A 13,280-nucleotide genomic window follows, 5' to 3' on the forward strand; every position below is an offset into this window, starting at 1 on the left:
CACAAGCCCGACGAGAGGACGTCGCCCTTGATTGACAGCTGCGCCAACCTCTCAGCGCTCGGCCACGGGGGAGGGCGACAGCCAACCAGATTAAGGGGCGGACATTACTGGGGAACATGATGGAACGGCCTTCCTGTGTAGAGTCGTTTCTGTATGATTTCTGTTCCTAATGTTTAGTATGTATAATCATACTTATGCTGTTTTACTTTATCACTGATTCAACAGGTGCATGTTTCTGCAGGAACGTGTGTAATTGTGATAGAAACACAGCTCTCAGGGCTGTTTCATGCGCCTCATGAAGACTGCGTACACTGCGCGATAAAATGTACGATTTCCCAGTTTTAATACTCCATTTTAGTTTACACAGATCAGGAACAGCCTCTGTATACACAAACATTGTAGCACCTGTACAAAAGAATGTCATTTCTAAATATTTTCATTTTTGTGCATTTTGTGTCACAAAAAAAATGCCATTTTGGGTATTTTTATTGCTGTCAAATTTGACTAGAACTGTATGCAAGGGCTTTAAAAATAATAATGATTATATTAATTAAGGTTTCTAAATAGTCGCGACTGCCATCAAAAGGATAATAAAAAAAAATAATGTTAAAAGATAGCACACTTTTTTTAGAATTAAAAACAAAAAGTAAAAAGTTGAAGTTAAAAAAGTTGCATGATATTGCACATTTTATTTTCAATTCTTTTTAAATCTAAAGTTTAATGAAAATTTGTGACTTTTTTTTTAATTTGCATTGTGACGAACTCACATGACATTTTATTTAAAAACAGAAAAGGTTTTTAGATTAATGTTATGGGATATCGCACAACTCATTTAAAAATAAAATTATATCCACTAATCCTAACGTCTTGCTTTGTCACTGATAAAACCAAGCTGGGATGTAGATTGTTTTTGCTTTAAATATGTTTAACTGTTTACCATACGTTGACAGCATACTGAATTGGTTTCAGCATGTTTCATAAACCGTGAAGTGACCCCTCACCCCTACTTCCTTTCATTTTTTTGTTGTATGTGGCCCTCAGCGGAAAAGGTTTGCGCATCCCTGGGCATACAATACTCCAATTCATCATTTGAATTTCTTCTATTAGTTTTTTTTTTTTTTTTTTTAATCTAGGGTTAGATTTTGGGATTTTCAGCTCTTGAAAAAAAATGACTGCTTCGCCCTAATGACCAAAATACTTTTGAAACTATAAAAGCACTTTGACAACCCCCATGTTAAACTACTGCAGAGCTGCCAAAAAAAAAAAAAAAAAAAAAAAAAAGTCTACAAAAAATAAATGTGTTCTATGTAAGGTTTTTTTTTAATGCAAGGTTGATTTATTTTACTATAGTGGTGGCAAGTAATTTTTTGGCCTTATTCCAAACCTGTTTTTATTATTATTATTATTTGAGACTTGTTATCAAAGGTAAAGTAGCCTCTTTTCACTGAGGGCCTCTTCACAAATTAAGCCTCCGTTGCATCAGTTTAGAGCGCCCTCTACTGTTTGCAGTAAACCGTGTTTAAACTCAGAATGTGATGTGAAGTAGCAAGCACCACACACTTAGGTCAGTCACATCTTGATGTGCCAACTTTGTATGTGTCACTACGTGATGTACAACATCAAAATTGACCTGTTTTTTGTTGTACGTCAAAGTACATCAGAGGTAAGTATTGTTAAAATGTTTACCAGCTTTCTCTCTTGGATGAGAACCATCGTGCTGCAACAAGTGCAAGCGTCTGGATGGGTGACACATAAACACACACTGTATTCATATCCATACTGTAAATACACAGAGACAAAAGTCTTTTTTTCACGGACATTTGCATTTCCTGACAGCATGGCCAGGTGAGCCGACCCTTGATGACAGATGGCAAATAATGACGTGTGGGAATGTAGTCGAGGGTCTTTTGCATGGATTGATCTGACATAGACTCTTTAAGAAATTGAAATGGCAAATGATGAACCGCGATATAGCCGGGGAACACTGTAGCCAAAAGGCTCAGAATTTGTTTTGATTATATTTTGAGGGTCGCCTATGTTAGGCAGAAAAGCTATTGATTAAAATGTATGCCGTCTGTGCCCCCCCATGTCTCCCCAAGACACCACGTTCATGGCTCCGCCCCATTGGGTGGCTGCCAGGCGGTCAGATAGGCTTTAAAGGACGCAGCCGATAGCCTGACCTGCTGCAGCCGCTTTGACTGGAACATTTCACACACAGCCACAAGTGCATGTGAGTGCCTTAAGTTGTGTCACACCTGGCTTTGAGTGCCGAAGGAACAATGTGGGTGCGCCTTTCGTGGCTCCCACGGAAATATGTCAGACGGATCCGTTTTCATTCATTTGCTATACAGCCATTCATCCAGTGTCGAAAGGTCAGGGCCAGCAACTCTGCTGGCTTAAACACTACATTTACAACCTAAATTCTACAGCAGTATTTGTTCCATGAAATTGAATTAATGTATCCCCGAACCGTCTATTCTCTTTATTTTGTAGCAGTTGCCTTGGCTGCATTGCTTCCAGTAGTGTAAGCGGATGTTAGATTTCTTTTGTCCAATCAGATTCCAGTCTCACAATGTGTTTGAACTTCCCAGGACTTCCAGAATCATAGTGCGGGCTGATGTAACTTAAACTATACTGTATTAGCAACAGGACTTGTTCCTCCAATCAGACTTCAAATCCATCCCCACAGGGCCAGAGAGCTGGCCCTCGATATCATCAGCATGAGTCCCTAGTCTGATTGGCTGGTCAGAGCAAAACTTGATACAGGCAAATTCGACGAGCAAAACATGTTTGTAGCGAACCGCACACATGAATACATTGGATAAATAGTATCTTTATTTAGTATGATGCATTTTAATCAAAAATACCTTTTTTGTCATGCAGTGTCGTTTTAATGACAGAGCAGTCATTTTGAAACAGTAAAAACTAGGACACATACAGGTAGAAAGCAAAAGATACAGAACCGATTTTCATTGAACTTTGGAAAGGGATGGCACATGGGCCAAAGAATACGTTTTTTTGGTTTTTTTTACCATTTGATTCACTTTGGCATTAGTGGTGTAGTCCACCCCCGCAGAATCGCAATGACACATCCCGTCTGTCCGACATTCTCAATGAACCAGGAAGTAGCCTGCTAACAAACAAATAAAAACTAGTAGTCATGAAAACACAACACAAACATGAGATTCACTTTTGTTAATTGTACTAACAGAGGTGTACTGTACAGCCATTACATAGGTGGCAAAAGTACTCACACTGTATTTTAACAAGAAAATGGTTTAAAGCACATGTACTTTTGATTGGATTTAAATCTGTTGAGCGATGGAGTTGCTATTTCCCAATGCAGTAAAATAATCTGGAGAAAAGTTGTTGTTTCTTTTAACACATAACAGCCTTAGTGTGAATGCTTGTCTCACAGCATTCACAAAAACATGCTAAATTCGAACGCGCTAAAGGAGATTCAAAACCGCAAATGTGTGACAGTAAGATCTATCAGAGTGGTATATGTATAGCTATAGCTTATCCTCCTGTTTCAACACCATGTGTGTGTGTGTGTGTGTGCATATGTGCAGGAGGAGAATGGATGATGAGTGGGAGCGCTGTGGGGGGTTTGCCAGCCTCTAAGGGGGAGGTGAAGTGGATTTCTTCTCTCATCCATTTTTCATGGCTTTCCTCTTTTCAGATCCCAGTGTGTGTACGTATACGAGTGACGGGGCCCATTCTCTTTTATCTATCTTTCGGGGACTCGCCTGTGTGTGTGTGTGTGAGTGTATACGTACGTGTGTGTCTGGTGGAGGGTTTTGGTGGCAGCATGACTTCTTTTGTTATAACCGAGCTAAAATGACGACAAGTAGCTCTGAAATGTATGCAAATATTCTCGTCTTCACAGTGCAATTGTAGTTATAATTTATGGGAATAACTTTGAGTTGATGATTTAGTGGAGAAACAAATCATCTAAAAAGAAATCATCTCAGCATCACTACTTGGGCGATAAAGCAGTTTATTTTCCCTGTGGGTGAATGCAACTTGGAATAATAAATGGCCTTGAGTTGTGACCTCAGTGTTGTAGGTTTCAGCATCATTGATATATGTTTCCTGGCCAAGACCACCCTTCCCTTCTTTAGTACAATAGCATGTACTGCAAAATTGTGGTGTGAAAGAATGAAATAATGGAGTGGCTTTGTTTTGTAATTTCATGTTTTTTCCCCCTCCTTTCCTTCCGCTTGACTATATTGTTATATTGTTTCTTCTGAACTTTTTATTTTGTTAAGAGATTGCCACTTTACAATAAGGGACTCTAATAAGGGCTTAAAGTGTATGTAAACAGGTCCACGGTGGGATTGTAAAATATTTGAAATTCATTTTACCATAAATTAACAGATATAATTTCAAGCAACTGTGATGCTACATGTCCTGTTCAGACCCAGTGACAACATTTTTGTCTTTTTCGGAAATTAATGCATATGGGTATGTGCCTTTATACATGCTTTGTTAGAATATATTTCTTTTAGAATCATATCATCTCAATTGAATTGGAAAACACAGGATCGTATCTACTGTGATTTGGGTATTCCACAGGTGCGAACAAGTGCGGACATTAGGTACTCTACACTTTACCCTCCGTTGTTTATCTTCTTGAATCACATTGGTACAATCATTAGGTTACAAGTTGGTTTCTCAAGACAAAAAGTCAGCTCTTTTGATTACTTTTCATTTTTAAATTACCTAAAAAGATAAAATATCAGTGCAGTTGATGTCTGTCTGACTACAAATGGTGCTAGAACTGTCTTCTGCTATTTTCCAAATGGTAATAATGCCAACTAAATGGGGAGAACATGATGCATACCTTTTCCACTTAGCTTTGGTATGCCACAAGTGAGCACTAGGTCTCTGCACTTTTCGTTGATACAAATGTTAGTTTTCCACTGTCTTGGATATGTGTTGTATGTCATAATTGTGGCACAGAAATATCCCATCATGTTCTTGTAGTATTATTATGCATGCCTTTTCTTTGTAGTGGAAGACTTTGGGGAACTTGAACTATATCATTAGTATGCTTGCTGTGTAGCAGTTCGCGTATTTTGCACAGACAACTAAGAATGTAAAAGGCTAATATTAAAAATCCCAGTATATGGATGAATGTTTTGTTTGACAGTAGAACAGATTAATTCCATTTCTATTATTTCAACTGGGAACATTTGTTTCAAATTTCAATATCCTTGTGTTCAAGCTTAGAGGTTCCACCGCTAATGTGATCATCTTCCTCTCCACAACTGCGTTAAATCCCCAGTTGCTCAGGATTCTACGTTGGCCCTTCTTTTGAGCTGCAAGAGATTTTCTTCTTTTTTAGCTTTATTTCCTCGTCAGCCCATTTTAAACTAGCTGCCCACATCATTATTTAATGTCTTTGTTGCTTATGTATTCAACCCAGTGTTGTTGCAAATGACAAACCCGGTGTGTCAATGACTGAGTTTACTGCCCTTTTCTTTTGGTTCCCATGGTTGACTGAGCTATCAAGTGTGTGGAAATGGCAGTTCCGCTGAGATAAGAGAAGACATGTAGTCACCATTGACACACAGAGGTATCTTTTTCATACCCTTATGTTCTGCTCTGTTGATGGTACTGTATGCATTTGTTTGCCGGCATGCAGACAGCTCAGGTTTCATTCAGTGTACACCAGCCAGCTAGCCAGCCTGTGTGAAATGTTGCTCTTCAATGAGGAAGACTTTCCCAAACAAACGGGAAATGCATATTTGCATGCTATTAACTTTGCAGCCCTACCCAAACATGTTAGCCAGTTAAGCAAGTAGATAGATGACAATAATACAATGCAAAATATCTTGCATGATGCATTGGAACGCATTTCTCACACGAAATGCAGCATGACAGCAGGTACCCTTTTCAGGAGAATTGTAGCCCAATCAGACATTTGGAACACGTGCACAATGAATGACATACAATGCACGAAGAAGTACGAGAAGTTATTTGTTCCATCCCACAAGTGATTTCCTTGTGAGTTCCCCAGCAGCTTGAGAAACTGGTGGCTAATGCTGGCGCCAATATCGAATTTTCGATAAAACTCCATGCAGTATACTTTCTTTTCATGTTCATTTCTTGTAAGAATTATTGTTCAGAAATAAATTACAAGTACTTAAAAATAGGGAGTTACTCTTCAATCACAAGTTATATTAGCATATATTATTGCACTGAGCATCCATGTCTGTATCACTTACCTATGTTGTAGTAAGTTAAAATGTCCTTTTCTATGGTCATAGATCATTTGCCACTGCTGTTATGGCATCAAAAAAAAAGTAAAAGAAAAAACAACACACTGGTGGAATTAACCCTTTGGATGTTAACCAAGTTTCATGAGACATTGTGATTTCTTGAATGATATCATACATGATTATTTGACTTGATTCTTTTTAACCGAAACGAGACGTCATCCATTTTGACCAAGGATGACATTGAAAAAGAGGAAATGTAACATTTTGCTGAACTTTCCTGACCATCACTGATAAGACCATCTCCTTCCACATGTGGAGGTATGCAAACAGGGAGCCCTTAACCCCATACCATCAACCCCTTTAGGTAAAGCTTGGGGCGCTCGTAAATATGCCGATAAGCCACAGCAGACGCTTCGCACAACTCACTCGCTTGCAGAAAATGGAGCAAAACCTCAAATGGCAGGTCAGCTTTGGTAGTTTTTAGAGCAGAAACAGGTTGTCAGCATTCACCTCGGTCCTTATCTATGACTGGACCAGTCCCTCACCCGCTGCTCTTGCTCAAAGAATGATGTTAATCCATTAGGTCATGATCCCACTGCAAGACAGAAGAACAGTGTTTCTACTTTTAGGTGGAGGATAGATGAATAAAGTTTGTGCGAAAACCCATCATATTTTCTGCCCTAGTGTACTTTGAAACAGAAAATGTTACCTTGAGCTTGTTTGGAAATTACAGATGTTACTCTTCAAACCGTTGAACAATAGAAGGTCTAGTCAAGAAGTTAAGTGTACAGTCGATATTCAGAACCTCCTGTACAACTACCACCTCCTACATGGGGTATGCAGCATGTTTTAGGCCAGGAGTGGGCAGACCTCAGTGATTAAGGACCGGAAAAAAAAAAAATACATAAACAAACAACCATTCGCACTGACATTCACACCTAGGGGCAATTTAGAGACTTCAATTAACTTACCATGCATGTTTTTGGGATGTGGGAGGAAACCGGAGCGCCCGGAGAAAACCCACGCAGGCACGGGGAGAACATGCAAACTCCACCCAGGCGGGGCTGGGTCCTCAGAACTGTGAGGCAGACGCTCTAACCAGTCGTCCACCATGCCCTGAATTTATGTGACATCCCATTCTTAATTCATGTTGAAACAGGAAGGTGACATCCCCAAACTGTTCCCACAAAGATGCAGCATGGAATTGTCAGAAATATTGGCCCCTTAGTCCTTGAAAAGACCTCTGAATGCAATTTGGGGATGCCCCCTTCCTGTTCCAACATGACAAGCAAGGCCCATAAAGACAAGGATGAGAGAGTTTGGTGTGGAAGAACTTGACTGGCTCGCACAGAGTCCTGACCTCAACCAAATCGAACACCTTTGGGATGAATTAGAGTGGGAACTGAGAGCCATCAGTATGTGACCTCATAAATGCACTTGGTCAAAAATTGCCATAAACACACTCCTAAACCATGTGGAAAGCCTTTGTAGAAGATTTGAAGCTATTATAGCTTGCAAAGGCTGGAACGACATCTTATTAAACCCTCTCGATTAATACTGGGATGTCACTTAATTTCATATGCGAGTCAAGGTAGGCGAGTGAAAACTTTTGGCAATATAGTGTATAGACAAACAACCACTCCCACAGTCTTCAATTAAACTAGGACGCATGTTTTTGGAATGTGAGGAAGCCGGCGTATGCAAGCACGTGGAGAACATGCAAACTCCAACTTAACTTTATTTATAGGGCAAAAAAAACAAAAAACTGCAGCTGTAACAAAGTGCTGTACATAAGAAGAAACATAAAACAATAAATAAAATTGATAATAATAATACATTAAATATTATTTTCTACTTAAAATAGACAAGAGCAGCTCCCTTTACATTGGCATTTAGCATACAAGGGGTCCAGAGTTTTCTTCCCTCACGTCGCAGTCCAATATCTTGTCTGAAGTAGAGAGAGAGAAACATTATTGAATTCTTCGCCGACCAATATGAGGGTGAAATTGGAATCTTGCTATCACAGCGTGGATGATGCTGTGATCCACACAGAAAGGCCTGAGCAGAGATTAGAACACACAAACGCTCAACAGCGAGGCCGACGTGCTAACCACTCCCCTGCCGTGTCCTGGGGAAAAAAATCAAATCAAATTGTAAAAAATGAATGAGGGAAAAGGAAAACCAAAAAAAAGACATTACAACTGTATTTTAAAGTTGTCATTTTAAGACAGTAAAGTTAAAATACTGACATAATCACCATTACGTAAGTAATATTACAGCAGTAATAGCAGTTGGGCTATTTTCTACGTAGAGCACTATTGCAATGTAGAGCCAATATCTATAACACACACCCAGTTAGACCAGTTTTATAGGAAGACAATATGCTTGTGATGAACAACAAAAGGGCCAAAAAACACACCTTTTCCCCATGCAAGGCCTCATTAGCATACAGATGGGGAGTGTGGTGGAATCGTGTGAGCTTTTAACTTTGGAGGTGGATCCCTCCTTCCTGTCAATGGGCAGCTCTTAATTCCAAACTGTGAATGGGTCACATTGACAAGGTAATCCATCTGCCGTGCTAACATACATTCAGATGGTCTCTGGGGAGCAGAGCCATCCCATGTGTCCTGTTACAACATGAAAGCAGCAGGCACGCAATGGAAGTGTTCATCCATAGAGCCAGCCCTCCAGGAAGTTGCTGAATTGTTAGTTTGTTAGATGCAGAAGCGTACTTAACTAATGGTCAAGACCGTTATGTTGGTCGGGTTAATGAATCAGCAGCGATCAAAACAATCTCTCACCTATGCAATTTGCTCTTGACAAAGGCAATTGCCAATTTACACGGTCAAGAAGGGAAATTGATTTGTTTATTATTGTGGTTGTAGTGTGCGGTGATCTAAGCAACTAAAGGCTTCCTGTAATTGCTTCTTCTGACCTGAGGACATTTGTACCCTCCCGTTTACAAAACTATTTCATTCATTCAGCAATATTCTTGAGACGTCTGGTATGAATCACTCTTGAGGTCACGCGACAGTATCTCAATTGGGGTGAGATCAGGACTCTTGATTTACACCTGTTGCCAACTGTAATCTGCTATTGAGGAAACATTCAATTTAGCGCTCTCTATTTGGGATCTCAGTAAAAGATTTCAATCTTAATAGGTCACATACACATCCACCAACAGCACATGCAATCTGTTAGAGTGAACACACAATTTAGAACCCCCTATTCTAAGTAAATCAGACCCTTAAAGAGATACTAACGGGCAGAAAACGAAACCAATCAAATGCTGCACAACAGTAATAATCAGTCTTTGTAAAGGCAATTTTTGATATAGCTTTTTGTATTGGATGTCATTCAACGGCATATATCCCTAATTAGGTGACTTGTGATTACCGAGAACTCAAACACAGACAAGCATGCTGAAGAGATCATATTGTTGCATAAGATGATCCAGGTTGGTCGTGTTTGCTCAAGTTATGAAGATGTGCAGCATTCCATGCCATACTGCAGCTTTGAAAGTGACAGGGCCAGTTGATAGGACAAATATCAAGTGTTGTAGAAAGCAACTTTACATAAGAGTTTCAGTTTAAAGAGCAATAGCATCTTCGTTAAGTAGAATGACAAAACATAGATTGTCACTACTGAACAGACTCACTCGTGAGCGTCTAATTCAGTTTTCAACTTTTCTCAAGACAGTTTTCCTTTTTGGTTTTAAGGCTGGTATAAAGAAAGCATGTTAGTTACCTAAGGAATTGCAACTGCAATGCAGCTCTCAACATGATGCACTGCAGTTACTGTATACCCAACTGCAACCTACAGCCACAATAATAAACATATTGTGAAATTATACCGGCACCGTGACGGTGTCAATCAAAATGGAGCATCATCTTTGTCAGACTGTTTTTTGTAAGGTCCTCAAAAAATGTGGTTTGATCCTCAATTAGGAGTATAAGCATGTTCTCGTCTTGTTCCCAAGGAACACACATTGCGGAGAGAACAAGCGGTGTGTGTTATGGAAGCGTTTGTCAAGAAGGAATGCGCTTCAGGAAAATAACATACTTTTATGTTAAGACCAATATTAGCCTAGTTATTGGTTTTAATTCAAGTCTTAATAAGTTCATCTTGCACCTTTGACGACTCCTCAGAATGTTGTCTTCTTGTTTCCCACTAGTTAAATTTCCTCTTCACGCAGCTATTGATAAAATCATTGGACAACAGCGCATGGCTAAATGTGAAAGAAACCATTCATTCATTTCTTGGAAAATGATCTTGATGCCCATCAAGAGCAAGTCTTCATAACATAACAACATTCATTCACATGTCTGCACAGAGTGATTCTTTGAAAAAAATGTGTCATGTTATTTTGTGATCCAGATCTAGTTTGGTCGTTCGTATCTTCATGCACTGATGCATGTATGATGTTGTAAATTGTCATGCAGCTGAACAGGAAGTGCTGTGGATAGCTCTTTCACTTTCCTGAACAGACAAAAAAAAATCCATATTTCTCATACATTAAATGTGAGACTCACTTGTATGAATCCAATTCAGCTCTCCTAAACATTCTTTGTGCGAAAACATAATCACCTGCCATTTGTAACATTTTTTTTTTCTTTGTTTTTTTTGGTTTTGTTGTGGTTGGAGTTTGCAGTGTAGAACTGCAATCCATCTAACTGTGGGCCCTTTTTAATATCTGACATAATCAGAGGGGGAAAATTCTACTTTAGCAACACACAGGAAATGATCAGAGGGACTTAATCTTGTCTAAGGAAAAGTATCTTTAATTGTGCAATCAATAGCCAATAAATTCACAAATGGACTTCACGTACAGTAGAAACGGGGAGAGGGGGTTATTAAACAGAAGACTAAATTCACAGTACTAACATAATGACAGCACAACACGTAACGAGTAGATAAAACACACGACTACCACTACTAAAAGGGGGATAATAAACAACTAAGATTAATGATTAACACGTAATTTGTTTATAAAATACTGTTAGGAATGCTGAAAACTCCAGCGTCAACTCCTGCCAACGGTACACAGCCCCCACCTAGCTGGCAGCCATCCACAGCAACCTAAGTGTCCATGACAAAGTCCTGCAAGCGTCGAGAGTGTGCCGGTGCCGTCGGGCCCGCTCCGATGACCTCCCTGGTTGGCATTGGCGATGGGCGAGTGTCTGGAAGTTGGTCCTCCAGTCTGGCCTCCCTTTCCGTTGATGTTAAGGGTAGATACAGCGCCATCTGATCCCTTCATCTCCAGGTCCAGCATGGAGACTGCTGACTATGCTGATGTTTGCCCTGCTTCCCATTCATCTCTGGACACAGCTGAGGATGAGGTCATTCCTCTGTTCACGCTGTAGTTGTGCTGGTCGGCAGGGGCATTCATAGGGCTGCTGCCATCGGCGGCACCGCTTCCCGCTCTTCCAGATGCTGGCAGTGTCAACATTCCTCATAGGGATGTCGGGACTGGGCATCCACATTGGCATGTTGGCACCCCGATCGATGACAGACCTGGAAGTTCTAGTCCTGTAGGATCTCAATCACATGGGCCCGCTGTCCCTCGGGTTCCCGGTAGTTGAGGACCCAGGTGAGTGATGCGTGATCGGTGCGTAGGAGGAACATTTGCTCGTATATGTATGGGCAGAACCGGCAAAGGGACCGGTTGTCAGCCAGCAGTTCTTGTTAAGTGATGCAATAGTTTTGTTTGGGACGGCTAAGGGAACGTCTGTAATAAGCGATAACTTGCTGACCTTGTTCTCCTTCTTGGGACATCACTGCCCCAATGTCACTGGTGTCAGTATCCACTATAAAGGGTTGCCGAGGGTCAGGGTAGGCAAAAACTGGAAAAAGTGCCGCCACAATCCTTACTCCATTTGAATGTCTGCCTTTTTTTCTGTCTATGTAGAGGGCTGGTGATGGTACTAAATAACTAACCGCAGGTATTATGACACCAGCGCAATCTCTCACACCCTGATTCTTTTCCAGGTCGGTGGCCGCCGCCGCTTCATTGACGAAGTGCTCCAAACTACCTACCTCCAACATTTCCTGCTCCTTTTGCTCTGCTGTGGCCGGCTTGGCGAAGGGTCAACGACACAGTTGGAGGCGGATGGGGAGAGCCCCCTCTGTGTTGATCTCATGCTGGATCAGGCCAGTGTGCGCACAGTCATTTCTGGTAGCAAAGATCCAGAAGTTTCCGTAGCTTGTACCGCAACAAAGCCCTCACAGCTCCAGTGGTACAGTTCGTCGACGGCATGCTTGGTCTCGGTGGAAGGTGGCTTTGGTGCAGGCTAGTTGCCTTGGGTGGAAGATGGTTATGGGGCAGGCTTGTTTAACGGCTGCAATGGCCGGTCGTCCAAACAATTCACCGGTCTCCTCTGCGTGGAGCCCTTGGTGACAAAACTCACTCCATCCACTGATCATCTCTACGAGGCATTCTTGGTGGCGAGGGTTGCTTGTTCCCTCTGTGGAGTGCACCCGGAGGTAAGAAATATTCACGCTACTGGTTGTCTCCACACGGCACCCCTAGTCGCTTGTCGCTTCCTGAAAGCACCCCCCGGTGGCAGATATTGCTGGTCGCACTCTCGTAAATGGGGCTCAATTCTTCTGTCACGCACATCCATCCTTTTCAGCTCCTTGTCCTGCTTTGAGTGTACTTCTTCTACCATCTGCAAGTGTGTGATGAAGTCCACAATATTCTCGAGTGACTGCCATCTTGCAATCCAACTTCGGACACCAATGTAACAACCTTGACTTGCGCAGGAAAATTGTCAGAGGCACTTCATCTTGCTTGCGTAAGAATCTTTATTTGCGGAAGCAATGACAATAACTAACTCACAAATACATTTTGCATGCAGTGAAAACTGACAAGAGTATCACTAAACAGAACACTAACCTCACTCACAGTACGATAAACGTAATAAATATTTACAAAATGCTGCTTGGAAGTCCAATCTTAGCTCCCTCCGGTCCAATACAAATGCCTTTTTGTGTTATGCAGTGCTATGCAAACTGCAACCAAATGAATAAACGCAATGTTAAAGAAGTACCTTT

The sequence above is a fragment of the Phyllopteryx taeniolatus genome, chromosome 18, assembly GCF_024500385.1.
Source record: "Phyllopteryx taeniolatus isolate TA_2022b chromosome 18, UOR_Ptae_1.2, whole genome shotgun sequence".
Taxonomy (NCBI): domain Eukaryota; kingdom Metazoa; phylum Chordata; class Actinopteri; order Syngnathiformes; family Syngnathidae; genus Phyllopteryx; species Phyllopteryx taeniolatus.